The sequence below is a fragment of the Taeniopygia guttata genome, chromosome 5, assembly GCF_048771995.1.
Source record: "Taeniopygia guttata chromosome 5, bTaeGut7.mat, whole genome shotgun sequence".
Lineage (NCBI taxonomy): Eukaryota > Metazoa > Chordata > Aves > Passeriformes > Estrildidae > Taeniopygia > Taeniopygia guttata.
The window spans coordinates 611,167-626,585 of NC_133030.1; the positions used below are offsets into that span (position 1 = coordinate 611,167).

General features: G+C 36.6%; 1 long non-coding RNA gene across 5 annotated transcripts in view; it reads right to left on the reverse strand.

Annotated features, from left to right (window-relative positions):
* Window positions 1–11,841, reverse strand: part of LOC115495366 (uncharacterized) — a 30,016-nt gene extending 18,175 nt beyond the window's left edge. For 2 of the 5 annotated variants that reach the window (XR_012056148.1, XR_012056145.1), the window contains exons 1-2: window positions 11,572–11,840; window positions 4,070–4,143 (exon numbers count right to left, since the gene is read on the reverse strand). This is a non-coding gene — a long non-coding RNA (uncharacterized lncRNA). Of the gene's footprint in view, window positions 1–4,069; window positions 4,144–11,571 lie in introns of all 5 variants that reach the window. The other 3 variants (XR_012056147.1, XR_012056146.1, XR_012056149.1) reach the window with 3 other exon arrangements.
* Window positions 11,842–15,419: the final 3,578 nt, after the last annotated feature.

Consider the following 15,419-nt stretch of genomic DNA (forward strand, 5'->3'; position numbering starts at 1 on the left):
AAAAAGGGTTTTCTTTTTTTCTCTATATTAATTATTATTTAAATGACAGTATAGAATTGCATATTATTCAGTATACAGACATGTGAAATATATACCACTTTAACTGAGATTTTGTATTGGGATTTATTTCTGTATTTAGTAAATGGTACTACATTACCAACTTCATGCATGCCATTTCCAAAGAGAAAATATGTAATGCCTTATTATTTTTTCTTTCAATTGCATTATCCATTAAATGCCTTTGTGTTGACATATTAACATATCAAGCTGTGGAAAATGCAGAACAAGACCAAGAGAGCTCTGTATATCTTTAATGACCATAGACTCTGATAAATGAAATAGGAACATTCTATGGAGCTAGGGGTAGATAAAAATCTAATTACTTTTGGCAATGTGCTCATATCAGGGAAAGGAAATATGAACACAAAGGTAAGATATAAAATACTGAGGTTGATAAGATGATGCGATCCTTTTGGCTAGCTCTGGCATTACTTTTATTTATGGTGGCTCTCTCATCCTTAATAGAGATGGTAGCTCCAAAATAAAGAATGCTTCACTACATCTGGTCTCCATGGTGGTGCTGGTGCCTTACTGAGTGCTGGAAATCCCTCTTTCCTTCTCTTCCTTGTACCTCTCCATAAGAAAAAGAGTAACAGAAGCTGAATATTTCAAAGATTCTGGTCCAAATTGCTACCAAATAATGATAAAAGAAGCAATAGAAGCCAATTTTCTCCTTTGTGCACTTGTAAACTTTTGAGGCATACGGGCTGCAACTGTGAGGGAATGATGTGAACAGAAGCAGATCAGATTGAATCAGAGAAAAGGAAAGAAAGGATAATGCTTGTGCTTCCCTAGACCACCTATTTCATGTCCAGATTTTGCAGGATTTATATTAGGGAAAAGGCCTGTATGTAAAAAACATAAAAGACTCTATGCATGTGTCCCTTTTATTATATTGCTGCCATTAAATATTGGAGTGAGTGAGCCCAGTGTATCAATAATCATGGAAACAGTTTTGCACTTAGAGCACATCAAAAGCTTGGTTTTTTCAATGGAAGAAACATTCTTAAAATTCTGCTCAGAGAACGGAAGCCTGTGCATACATTACATGAATTACACAGTGAGAGCCAAGAATTTCTCATGAAGTGTTGACAAATCTTGAGTAAAATGGAGAAAATTGCAGTCTTCATACAGACACATAATGGCAATTTTTGTACATCCTGACATTCTGTCTGCATCTTACTGGCCTGTATTCAGCCAAAGCACTTCATGTTATACTGGGGAACTATTCCTTGTGGGAGTTTCATCTTTCACATCAGATCTGATCTTATTCCAATGTCTTCTGAAACTTGATCTTGCAATCTTTGGATTTTCTTCTAAATACCTCACAGTGCCAAGAGGATTTAGTTTTATCTGCCACCGTGCTACATACTACTTGTGCTCTAACTTTTACATTTGCCTTTAACAGTAAATTTTCCATCTTTGTTTTTTTTTTTTTTTTTTTCCAAAACACTACCTTGTACTTCCAGGGCTGAAATACCTAGTGTTCCCATGCTTCAAGTCAATTTAAGCCATTCCAAATTTTATTCTCCTGCTTTGTATTGACTTAACTCTTACATAAGTGCATTTCAAGGTCTGTTTAACAGTTTCTCAATTCTATGTTACATATCACATAACTGTAGGACACTTAAATGTATAAAGCTTGTATTTTATAAGTGTTTTATTGCTTTAGCTTCAATGGATTGCAGTGACTTTGACTCCAGTTCTTTGAATACCTTTGGTAACTCAACTGAAAACTGTCCTTTAAACTGTGATCTCTCTTGGTGGGGAAAAAATATGATAAACTCAAGAACCCTGGGAGTTGCACACTAAGTTAACATGTGTGATACAGAAATCGCCATTAAAAAGTTTAAAAAATACATGGGAACTGTGATTGGCATGGAGAAATTATTTGTTCACGTATGTACATAAAAATTTAGTCTACTTAACTGAGGAAACATGGGGGAAAAGAAAGAAGAAGGAAAAGAAGATGACTTCTGGGAGTTTCCTAATGCCACCAGCCTGTGTTTGCAACAGCCATATCGGGAGCCCCCACTGTGCAGATGTGGGTTTAAGCCTGTTCTGCCTCACCTATTCATGCTTTGCCAGTCCAGCCTTCCTGGCAGCAGGCATCATGTTTAACTTGTGCCTGAGCTGATGCAGTTTGGATGAGGCCCCACAAATCAATATAACTGCATACTTGCTTTGTTTGTGCTTGTTTGGAAGATTCCCTATGGAACTGGAAGATACCACAACTCATAATAACAGCACAAGTCAATATTGCAGAGATCAAGAGAACTATTTGCTTAGCATTTCTAAAAATCACATTTACTATTACATTGTATGGTATGTGTAATCCAAATATGGATCCAAATATGGCCTAAGGAATGGAAACAAGCTAGCAAAGAAGAAATTATTACAGATGTCAAAGTGCTTTCAAAACAGTCTGCAGTGAATGGAAAATCTCCAAAGGCTGTTAGGTTGGGGGTTTTTTTCTCTTCTAATCACTTGCCCTTGTGAAATGGACTTGAATTGATATTGGGGAAATGAAAGATTAATCAAATGCATTTTCTCTCTTTTCATCAAAGCAGTCCTTTATGTGGGTCTTCCTTGACCCATTTCCACTTGCAAGTTGCACTTCAGGCAATGACTGCATGCCAGTAATATTTCAATGAATGGCAAGCTGAGGATAAGTGTTATTCTAGAAGATAAGGGCTTTGTTTGATTTCCCTTGTCTTTAATTTGACTGAAATACTGGAAAAGTACCAGACTGAAGAGCTGATATGGAGCTGACAAAGTAATGAATCACCATTTCCAAGTCTATTCAATTTTAGGAATTAAGAATAACTGCTTGATTCGCTCTTCTAGAGAAAATGCAGCATCAGAATGACATTGAGTCAAGATGGAAATTTGGAGAAGATAATTCTGTATAAATAAATCTGTTCTGTAGGAGGGGGACATGAGGACATGGATGATTTTCCTTCTGTGTAACAGCCTGAAAATGTCATGGTGCTTCATGTTAGCTAGCAGACAAGAGAGCTCTGCCATCCTGTTTACCTATGAGAGGACAAGCAGCAGCACAGCACATTTGAGTACATCTTATAGAATATGACTTGATTTAAGAAGACTGGTAACAAATAACTATGTGGACAGCATCCATTTGGAATGGGAGAAAGATATATAAAGCATTTAACTCATGCTCCTGCTGTGGAATACCACTAAATAGTGGGTGCTTGCTTTTATTTGGTTGTGCTTGTGAACTTTTTACAAATCTGAGTTTTATTTATTATTTATTTATTATATATACTGTAATGCTTCTGTAAATCTTTAAAGTTGTGCCTTATCAATATACTACAGGTTCAAGTACTGGAAAAGTAAATAAACAAAACCACAAGTCATGAATACTAATTTTTTTCAATCGCTGAAGTAAGTCTCTTCTAGGAGTTACATACTCTGACCCCCAAAAGATCTTATGACCCTTTGATCCCCACAGTTTTGAATATATAATGTTGCATAGAGGTAGAACACTTATAAAAGAAAAGCCTTCTAATATCATGGCTTAGGCCTGCTGATTTGGCTGGGTGCAGCTAACAGCTAGTCTGTTCCCATGAGGAAGAACCAGGAATGAGAATCAGTTTGCATAACAATCTGTTCTGGGAAAGAAAAATAGCTTCACACCTGTAAAAAGAAGAAATCTATCCCATGGGAATCAGTGAACAAAATATGTAAACTATCCAGGAACAGAGGGGTTTGATGGACATACATATGGGCCATTTACCGAGGAGTAAACTGAATTTCAGAATATTCTTTGCCAGTTGGATTTAACACTGTGCCTTCTGTTATTTCCCATAAATATGAGCTATGTGAAAAAAGAATTGGCTTTTCTGCATGAAGAAACTGAGTGCTGTCTGCTTTTATTGTGACAATATAACCCCCAAGGGGCAATGCTGTGTGGTTACACAGACACATCCTGGGACAGCTGAGGCCAGCAGAGTCAATGTGGCTCAAATCTGAATCAATGTGTCCTTACCTGAGCTTGTGCTGTGTGTTCAGCCCATCCAGAAGCGGAGAATGCTCAGCTGTCAGCAACCTGCGCCTTCAGTGCTGCAATAAATTGGTAACATGTCTTAAAGATCAAATAGATATGAAATTTTAAACTAAGAAAAAAACACTCTGAAGTACTGATGGCACAGGTTCAGTCAGTTCAGCTGATGTTGGGCCATTTGCAAAAAGTTTAACTCCAGTCATGGGAAAAATAAAAATGTTTGGTTTAAGCAACATGCTGCTCAGCAAAGCATGAGCAGGAGGGAGAACTGCTGAGGACTTGAGTTCTTACTGCTTGCATGCTTGTGGCACTGATGACAGCTGCCAGGGTTTGATATCTCATGTTGGCTCAGTTGGAAAGTGAAGTATTTCAATTAACAGATACATGGAAAATTTGAGTTCAGTTTATGGCTTTCTTTAAAGTCATAGATCAGCAACAGCATCATTTCCCTAATAAAGCAAGAAATTTTAATTTAATCCTAACACTCTTTCTCACCTATGTCTGTATCAATTTTGCATGCATAATAATTTGAAGAAGGGCAGACCTGACAATATTCCAACATGACTTCAGAACAGAGGAGCCTACAAGCAAACACAACAATGTCAATAAGTATGCCAAGATTTTTGTTGTTTCCAGAAAGGAATCATGTTTGTATACTGCCTGTTACATAAGTGTTTGTAAAAATACCCGATTTATCTCAAAATTGACATTTACCTTTGGAGTAATGCCATATCTCAAACCCTTCTTTATGTAATTTTTTCTCTAATTGAGACCCTAGGCATGCTTCACACCTTGACCACACTTTAGAAGGCTCACCAGAAATCATTTCCAAGTTTTATGTTGATGTAGGGTGCCATAATCATATTTTTAAAGCAAAGCAACTCAAAGACAATTGTAAAATCAGGCTTCCCACTAGGTGGCAAAGAGAGACAGTGATTTGCACTGCATTTCTGGAAAAATGGGAATGGAAAGCAGCCAGCTACAGAGCCAAGTTTACAAAAAAACTTTGTGTTTTGCTGGTCTAGCCGTTTGGAGTGAGGCTGAATTTGAGAAAGTGGATTCTGGAAGATGGGAAGGAGCAGGCTGATTAAGGCAGTCAGGACTAGGAAACTAAAGCTATCTGCATATAAGGAAAATGTTCCAATTTCAGCTTGTCCATTTTGATAACCCATTTGAAAGGTGTCTGCTTCTTCTATTAATTTCTTACAAAATCCAATATTTGCTGTGGAGGACCATGGTGTTGGGGTCGGCTCAGCTAAATTGCTGAAGTAGTAAGTTTATTATAATTTATTATAAAACAGCTATGCTGAGCACTTGAAATTTCTTACCAGTATTTCTTGTTGCATTGTCAAAATTTATTTTATTCGGATTTATAAAGAATTTTAACTTTCCCTTAGAAGGAAAATAACGCAAGTTTCACTTCTGGAATGTAAACAGAGCAATACTATCGGTATTGTTAAAATTGTATGATTTTGGGAAAAATTCAGCTTGTGTTTCAGGTATTCTTTCTGCTGGAAAGATAATGGAGATCAAGAAACTGTATTTCAAGAAAAAAATATATATAGTTTCTCTGTACTTTCTATTATAATATTTTTTCATATTTTTAAGAGCTCTGATATCTCAATGAATTATAGGAACCTGAAATCTGAAATATGCAAATAATCCTGACACACAGGTAGTGTTTTGTTCAGAAAAAAGTCATACTTCTCAGGACAGACTTTGAGGTAATAAAAAAATTCGTTTGCACTTTTTGTATTTAATAAGATTAGACCCACGTTTATAAACTTATTAAATAGAGAATGGCAATAGAACATGGTGGGAATGGATCATGGAGAAAGAAAACTATTCTTAGAAGAAGATAATCTTTCCAGTGGACAGTTACCAGGCTGTCTGTTTTATGTCTTATGGTGGGACACAGGAATAGATAGGTGCTTCTTGCAGGAAGGCTTATTAATTACTATTGATAGAATTTCTGTGCTAGAAAGTTTAAAAAGTTGCATTTCATTAGGATCTTGGAGAAAAAAATGGAAAGTACTTTTTCTACGAAAAGGTTATAGTTCAAGGGTAAGGAATCTAGCAACAAGAGTGGGGGGGGGTGGAAGAAAGAAACAGAGGAGATAAAGAATATGGAGGATAGGAGGGAGACATGAGAGCTGAGATGTGTATGTCACTAGACCTACAAATATATATAGATGTATTTATGTAATGTTTCAAAGAAATATGAGGAGTTGATATTGGTATTGGGAGTGTTAGCCTTGAAGATACTTAGACAAGTGAAGGTGAAAGGATGATTTGATAGGAATGGAAGACCTACAGTTTCTAAAAAATAGGGAAAATAAGTAGCAAAGGCAAGAGGCTCCAGCATTTGAGTACAAGAGGGTGAAGCTCCATTGTGTGTCCATGGAAGAAGAGAAAGAAGCTACTTTTAGAACAGCCAAGTTAAAATTTGAAATGTTTGTTTGATAGATACAAGCATTGCCTATGTGGGAAGTAACATTCAAGGACAAAATTTCACTGTACCTGAAGAATAAACTGCCTGCTGAAAAACTTCCCCATATACCATATGGAATTAATGCAATAGCTTTTATCCTGTTGTGACATCGAACACGTGGTTTATTATACAGGGGATTGGTTTGGAAAGGTCAGATAAGAGAGAAAATGTTTCACTTAGTCTAAATTAATTGAACTCTGTTTCAAAGTAGGTGGGCACAGAGAACTTATTCAGATTTCCATATGCTGCTCCAGAAAAAACAAAGCATATGCCAGCATTTGTGAGCTTAAGCAAGAAATTACCTATAGACAACTGATGGCACTGTCTACCTCAGATTTATATTTGTCATATGACCAGAACCATAACTTACACAGCCTCTTAAAAGCTACTAGAGTGATCTAAAACTGTTCACTGAAAATGTTCAGTTGACAGAGTTCACTGCTATAGCTCCAGGTAACATACAGTATTTGAAGACATACTGATAAGTGGTAAAAACAATTGAATAGGACATTCTTGAAAAACAATAAAGCAATAAAGAATCACCCAAAAGTACTGTTTTTAGGCAATACCTATGTGTCACACATCTATACTCAGCTTATGCTAGAGCTGTGGCTGTAAAAATCCCAGTGATCTTCATGGCACAAATTCCAAATTGTTACAGGGTTTTTATACATACATACATATATATAAAAATAGAAAATAGATAGATACATAATTTTTAAATAGTGATTACATGCTTTCCCTGATAAAAATGTCTATGCAAATTAAACATCTTAAAACCAAACATTAATAAAATGAGTTTTAGAGTAGCTAGCAAAGAACTTTCTGGATGGTTAGCACTGATTTGTTTAACACATACTGGAAAAACACAGACCTTCCAAGGTTGTGCCATGACGTTTTTGTTGGTTAAAATTAACAGCCAGACATCTCACAGTGTGATCTGTGGCAAAATAACCCATGGATTGATGCAGGACTCCAGTTATAAAGACTTAAAGGACAGTAATACAATTAAAGCATTAAATTTCCTATGAAAAGGATTTTTAGTCAAGCAGTAAAGCCCAGGAAAACCAAAAGGCTAAAAGTCAAGAGACAGAATGTTGAGAATGTTATGATATTCTGTTTATATTTTAATGCTGAGGATAACTAAAAAGGAAGTAGTTTACAAAGTGTTCTATATTTTTTCATCACTAGGAAACAGTAAAATCAAGACTGGATATATTTCTGGAAGAAAAGGTCTTGCCCACACCCAAGCGTGAATCTGGAACTAGTGCATGAACATCAGCAAGTGTGAAATAAGTTCGAGTACACAGTTAAAATGGGCTTTTCTAGGCTTAAAAGGCTGTAATATGTGAAAGAGAAGCATTGCCATACCCAGCTGCAAACTCAGTAAATCAATTCCCTTTGTACTCTTTATATAGTAACCAATAGTTCTGGCTTCAGTCTCATATTAAAGTATGTTCATGACAATTCTTTTATGTTGGAGTAAGTTAAATGGTAAAGTCTGTGTTTGAAGGGGACACTCAAAATGCATGTATGTTTTAAAAAAAAGTAGTCCTGTGGGTTTTGACTTTTTATGTTTGAATTGCAGTGGGAATCCAGTTTATTATAGTTGGTACTAAACCAGTGATTTTCTTGTAAGCTGAGCTGAATTTCTTTACATCAAAAATTGAAATTTCAGATTCGAACTGCAAAATTATTATTTTTAATGGTGCGAGAAGTACAATGAACACAGGATGTCTTTCAGATCTTGAGTATTCTGTATGCTAGAGATGACATTTTGAAATTTTTTTTGGAAGCATTGGGTTTGATGTAGAGTCACCGGGGGAGAACAAAACACAGAGCCCTATGAAGTAATTTCTGACACAGTGCTTTTCTTAGTTGAAACACACTTTAAAGCTAGTACTTGGCTTCATTGTGCTGTTGAAGTAGCACTGCTGCTCAAGTGATGCTAAGATGTTTACTGTCAGAGGAAGAGTCAAAGGCAGAAAGCTGCCAGTGTCTCCAGCATGTGCTTAGATGTTCCTCAGCCTTGGCAGTGCTGAGCAGCTCAGTGTCTTCCTCATCCCAAAGCCTTGCTGGGATCACAAAAAAAGCACTTCAGAACCCACCCCAGCCACAGAAAACACTTGATGGAATCCATTGGAAAAGCTCTGCCTGGAAGGGACGGGGTAAGAGGGTTCCTGCTGCACGTAGGAGACACAATTTGATTCCCCTTGGACAAAGTGGGTTGCAGCCCTTATCTCTATCCAAGCAGGAGAATGCCCTCCCTCCTGCTGCACAGGATGCTCTGGTTTTCAGCCTCAGATGGCTCTTCATACCTGTTGCTGACTATACTGAGTCATACGAGGCAATAGCCCCTCCTGGATTTAAGAACAATAAAGAAAGCTCTCATGAATTCATGGCCTTAAGTCCTAAAGCTGATTTATGTCCAGCATTCATTAACAGCATGAACAGGGCTGCTGGGCATCCTTGCACAGCTGCTCAGGTATATTGTGCATTACCACACTGAGCTCAAGCCCCTGATTTTGAAGTTCTCACTGTTTCTGTGCATGCTGTAAGGAGGAATAAATGCTTTATTCTTTGCTGTGGCTTCCAGTTAATGTCATGGTAATCCTAGCAGGTGAATCCTACTGTGAATCTCGTCCTGTAACCCGTGTGTGCTTTCATCTGATCATATCTTATAGGAAAGAGAAATTCACAGTGGATCATTTGGGAGTAAATATTATAAGATAAACATTATAAACCCAGCAGACCATAGCAATTGCATATAAAACACTATAGCATATCATTAAAACGTTTACAACTAATTAGTTTAAGGCAATAGAATACCATAATTATCATCCACTAAATAATTAGTATTAATTACTTAGAGGATTAATTAGTTTGCTTCTGAAGCACTTTGATGATGGAAAGCAAAGAATAACTGCCATGTACCATGACCTGTGTTCCCTTACAACTGAATATAGCATATTGGCTAAAATGCCTCTTTTTGTTTATACAAAATTGTATTTCATTAGGCCAGTATGTGGCAGCATTATTGACTGGATTTGACAGGATTTTGTTGCTATGAAACCCATTCAGACAAGTGGTCCTTTCTCCAATCTAAATGCGTGATTGCAGCTCTCCTACAGGGAGATCTAAGACTTGGAGGAGAATGCAATTAAGATTCATCATGCATAGGGAGTGAAATTCTTCCCTGTATGTTGATCTGTAATATATTTTTATATGCATACTAGCATTAAGAATCTAATTAATACATACTGAGAGCAAAATTTGCCCCTGAAAAAATTAGCTGTAACTAGTTCAAAGGTGCTGTTCAGGAATCCCTGTAGCTCTTATGCCTCAAAAAGCCCCACATTAAAGTTCCTGATTTTGTAAAGCACCAAATGCCAAGATCTTCTAATGATCTTAGTGGGAGCAGTGGCTGCTTTTCAAACCTCTGAATCCAACACCCTTTGCATAGACTCTGAGTTTATCTAGTATGAAACAGAAATGTGTGTGTGAGATCTATTAGCTCATCAGCACTTCTTAACAGGTATGCAAGACTGTACAGAGCTAAAATAACAGTTTAATTATAGGGTTTTTTGTATTCCATAGAGAGTTCTGAATGTTAGATATCTGTAAGGGTTTGTATGTTGGTCTCTAATCTAAATGCTGTAATTTCCTAAAAACTGAAAAGAATCTGAATTGTCCCTTCTATAAATGAAAAAAAAAACCCTAGTAATTAAACCTCATTGTACATGATGGCAAATTTACTGCATGAATATGAATGGGTAATTAATGGAGTTATAAATCTCAAAAAGCAAGAAATTATAAGGAAAATCCTGTGATAAATCCCTAACCTCTCAGCAGTGGCAGACATTTATATCTAGATATTGCAACAGTCATATCAGTTCATTGTCAAGAGACAAAAGCCAACTGCACTATAATCTTAGACATGAAGAGTCAGCAAATGACCTTCAGCTCCTTTAAATATTTTTAGAGCAATTATCTTAAGCACCAAAAGCCTTTATGAGTTTCATTTATCCTTTCTAGAATTATGTCAAAGTGCACCAAAAGTATATTAACTACAGACAAATGATGAGCTATTCAGCAGGATCTTAAACCTTAGTGAGGAAGAGCTTTAATAAGCTGAATATGATGTTGCTATTATAATACCTACAATCCTTAAATATTTCTTTCAATTTCCTTCAGTTTTGGGGTGAAAGAGATTAAAAGAAGGGCTCAGTGTTGGCATAGCATGTTTCTGAGTTATATAGCAGTTCCAGCTGTATTTATATTTTCAAGTGAAAGCATACTACTCATTCAGTGGGAGTTGGGATTTTACTTAGAGACTTTCTATAACTGAGAAATTAATTTAAAAATGTTGGCAACCTTTTGAAATTCCACATGTTCTACCATGAATGTATTTCCTTGCTCATTCCAAGTTTCAAGAAAGGTTAGTTATTTTTTCTAGAAGTTTCTGAAGACCACAGACTTAGATGATGATGGATAGGGCCAGGAGTTGGACTCAATGATCCTGATGGCTCCCTTCCAACTCAGCACATCCTCTGATTCTATGATAACACAACTACCAAAAACAAATACTGAATGTCTGTCTAGAGAGTATGTGAGCAGCCACAGTCTAAGTTCAATGTAGATAAACCATCTACTACATACTTTTGAAGTATTTAATACTTCTGGGTTGGAAGGGACTTTTAAAGGTGAGCTAGTTCCAACCCACTTGCAATGAGCAGGAGCATCTTCACCTAGGTCAGGTTGCTCAAACTAGCTGAAAAGTAATTTTGTTTGCAGTTTTCTCCTCAGCAGAAGCATCTGCAGTGCTTTTGTTTGAACCAGACATCAGAAGCACAGCTGGTTGTGAAAAATAGGCAATTTTACTACATTTTCCCACATCAGCCCAGCTTGGCAAGAGTTTCCTTCACCTTCTATCTAAACAGCCTTGGGTCTGGAAATCTTGGTCTCCCAGGTGAGGAGAAATAAAAAAAATCCTTACCAGAAACTTGTGCTGAGATCTTCCTCATCGGTCTGTAATACTGCAATCCTCACAGTTAGACTTCAGAAATCCCCACTCTGACCAGAGGATTTGGGACTCTCCTCTTCATCTCTCTTCCCACCAGCCCTCCCCTATTCTGATTTGAACCTGGGAGCTGCCAGGTTGTTTTTAAAGAGCAGCAGGTCCCCACCCTAATTGGCAAAGACTCCCTAGGTGGAGAGGTCACAGCTGGGAGTCCTTACACAGCTGAAAGTCCTTTTGGCTTCTCACATGCAGCTTTTGGAGCATTTCCCATTTTCTTTCAAATGATAGACACCGGTCAAGTTCTGCCTCTATTCCAAAGGCAGCAGCATCTATAGAATTATTCTGTCTATAATTAACATTTGGAGGCAGTTTCTACAGTGAGATCCAGGACTGAATAGGGCTGAAGATGAATCCATGCCAACTTTTTCAGAAGAGCTGTTTCTGGCAAGGACTTGTTTGCTGTAGTGGAAAAGAAAGTTGGACCAGGTTCTGCCACTGGTGTGACAATCCCCTGAATAAAATAAATCTGCCTTCAAGACTCTCAGTTTGATGTTATCAATAAGAATTTAATTGGCTTTTAAAACAGGTCATAAAGAAGGAAACTACTCATATTAGCAAGTTTCCTGCTATCTGAAGCATTACAGGTGTTTCAGGGAGAGTGATAACAAACCTGGTGGACAGAGATTTTTTGGAGACTGCCTGCAGCTTCTGCTGAGGAGGCAAAGATAGTGTATATCATATCTCTGAGTCACACAACTGCTGAATGTAAATCAGCATTGCTACCTCATTCTTCAGCATGGTGTCTTTAATTGAGAAGCTGGAAGATTAATTTACAGTCTGGAAAGCAGCCCAATTTTCAGGAGAAGCATTTGTATTAAATGATCAATGCAACACTGAAAGAGGGAGTATGCATAATCCATGAATCTTTTTTTGAGCCAAGAAAAAAAGTAAATGCTTTAGCCATGGATAGCAATGGATTTTATTCCTTAGCCTCCTGGATACATTGAGGTTATGATGTTATTTAAGTGTTACATCATTGTATTTGATGTCAAGTTCATTGATAGTAATTTTTGTTGACTCAACAAACAAAAGGGCAGTGTTTTAAATATTAAGCTGTGTTAAGAGCTGGACAGTATTATTTTATTTCTTGCCTTGAGCCTTGCAAGATTTTTTTACTTGGGTATTAATAGAATTGTACTTAGAAACAAAAGAAACATTACAGATAATGTGTGTACAGAAGTGGGACTAACCTTTTCAAATTATTTTACTATTTACTGTAATAAAATAAATTATGATAGCCTTTGACAATTCCAGTGTATTTCCTAAATTTCTAATTCTGCTATCAATTGATATAAAAAGCCTTTTGTTCCACTGCAAGATGTAAATGCAGTTTCCACAAGGTCACTGGGAGATACTGTGGGCTGCCAGGGGAGGAACAGGAGCAGGTACAGCCAGTTAGGAAATGTTATTGTTCCCGTGCTGTAAGGGCAGCATAAGTCTGATACACAACAATGACTGCACTGAACTTCTGAGGAAAATAGTTAGCTAAAGCCCTGAGTGCAAAGCAAAGCTGTACAGTCTGTCTGCTGCCTGAGATTCACTTGTTTGAAGCCAATTTTACTTTTTTTTGCCCTTTCAGGCTTGTTACAGTGTGTGGTACACAGAGGTGTGGACTTAAACTCAGCTGGGCTCTAAGGTTCATCCTCACTGCCAGGGGAACTACCCCAGATCAGCTCTGCCATCCAAGTGTGCTTCCTGGCAGAGGTGGCTTAAACCAAGCAGCAATGTCTCAAAACATGCTCAGCCAGCACCCAAAGCCATTTTAGAGTCTGCAGCTGAGCTGTGATTGCCCTGATTTGGGAAAGCAGCTCATCTGCTGGACATGAGCCAGGGCCAGAATGAAAACCTCATTTCTTTCCCCAAACCAGAGCAGGCACAGCCTGGACATATTCACCTGATTATTTATCAAATGGTGAATATGTTGTTTTAACAGGCTGAGAAGGTGTGAGGGGCACACACAGATTTTATCTTTGCACTCTGTAGATACTTGCAGCTTAAATGCATGTTCTTGAGTTCTTGCATACTCTCTGGATTTGCAGTTTTACCTCAATAAAATCTGTCACTTAGAATTGGCAAACATTTGTTCTGCTTTGCACCATCTATTAACTCCATTGACATGTTATAACTGTCCTCCAGTGTAGCTGGTACAACTTTACATGCCATAATTCAGTGTGGAACTTGTCTTGATGCCTGTCTACAGGCACAGTATTTCCTACCTGATTATCACCTACACTACAATTATTTAGTCCAGGGCCTCTCAGTATTTATATCTGTTAGGCACACAAGCATGAATACTGTGTAGTGCAAGGTATATTAGTTGTATGATGTCTATGGATCTTCCCCCCAGACCATTCAGAAAATGGTTTCTGAGTATTATTATATTATTATATATTATATGTTATTATTATTATTATTATTATTATTATTATTATTATCATTATCATTATCATTATCATTATCATTATTATCATTATCATTATTGTCATTATTATCATTATTATTATTTATTGTATTATATATTATATATTATATATTATATACTATATATAATATAATATATTATATATATAATATAATATATAATATATTATATTATTATATTATTACATTATTAATAATATAATAATATAATATATTATTATATATTATATATTATTCAGGTCATATGCTAATAAAAATGGCAAATAATTTCTGATTGCACCACAAAAATTAGAGTAATAGAATGAATATGATTTCTAGTAATAATTTGATAAAAAAAATATTTATTTTGTGGTGATTAGTATATATCGTCCAGAATATTTTTATTTCCATGATGTATCTCTGCCACTCTGTTGCTTACTTTTTGAATTTTAGCTACTCTTCCCCACATTTATCTGTTTTTTTTCCAGTTCTACCAGCTTATATCCAGCAAATGAAAAAGTGAACCAAGGATAACTTGTGAAACTGTGTCAAAATCTTGTATTTATGTTTAAGGAAAATTAATTTCTGTGTCCCATTTGGAATCTTTGCAAAAAAGCAAAAAATGAAACGACAAGAAACCAAAACCCCTGCATGTTTTACTGAAGTACTTTAGCTGTCAGGTGTGCAGCTGCATGTTGTAGGTCCATTCATAGTAATGTCAAATGGAAATCACCCTTTAATCATGCGAATGGGTAGATCCAGGTTCTCTGTACACTTTATCCATGAAGATCTCCAAAAGCTGAATGCTGGGAACCCCTGTGGCTGAAGCACTGGGTCAGCACACGCTTTTTATGATGTTTCCTTTGAGTGTTGCAAGCAGATTATAGGAACACACTTGTTTGCACTTATGTTTTCTATTGCTGCAATTGTCACAACCACCAATAAAAAAGTTTTAACATTGCCTGCCACTGAGCAGCAATGCATGATATTTCAAAAAGCTTTCTATACAGCTTGCTTAGGATATAGAAACAATTCTTTTTAGTTTGACAGTTACAGATTTGTAACAAGACTACCACTTTTTTACAGTTTATGCAAGTAAGTTTTCTAAATTCATATTGAAAGAGCAAAGGAATGTATTATGTGGGCAAACTAGACTTTATCTTATGGCTGTTGCTAGTGTGAAATATTTTCAGTAAATCTCAGTCTTTATGCTGTCCTTGGATCTTCTGCAGTCTCAGCTGCCACAGCTGTATAATGTACATTGATTTCTATTTGGTATTCAGAAAGCCAGAAAGCTGTTTAATCATTTGGTTTCTGACTTGCTAATAAAAAACTGTCTTCTTTAATAAGTTTATTTTAGATAA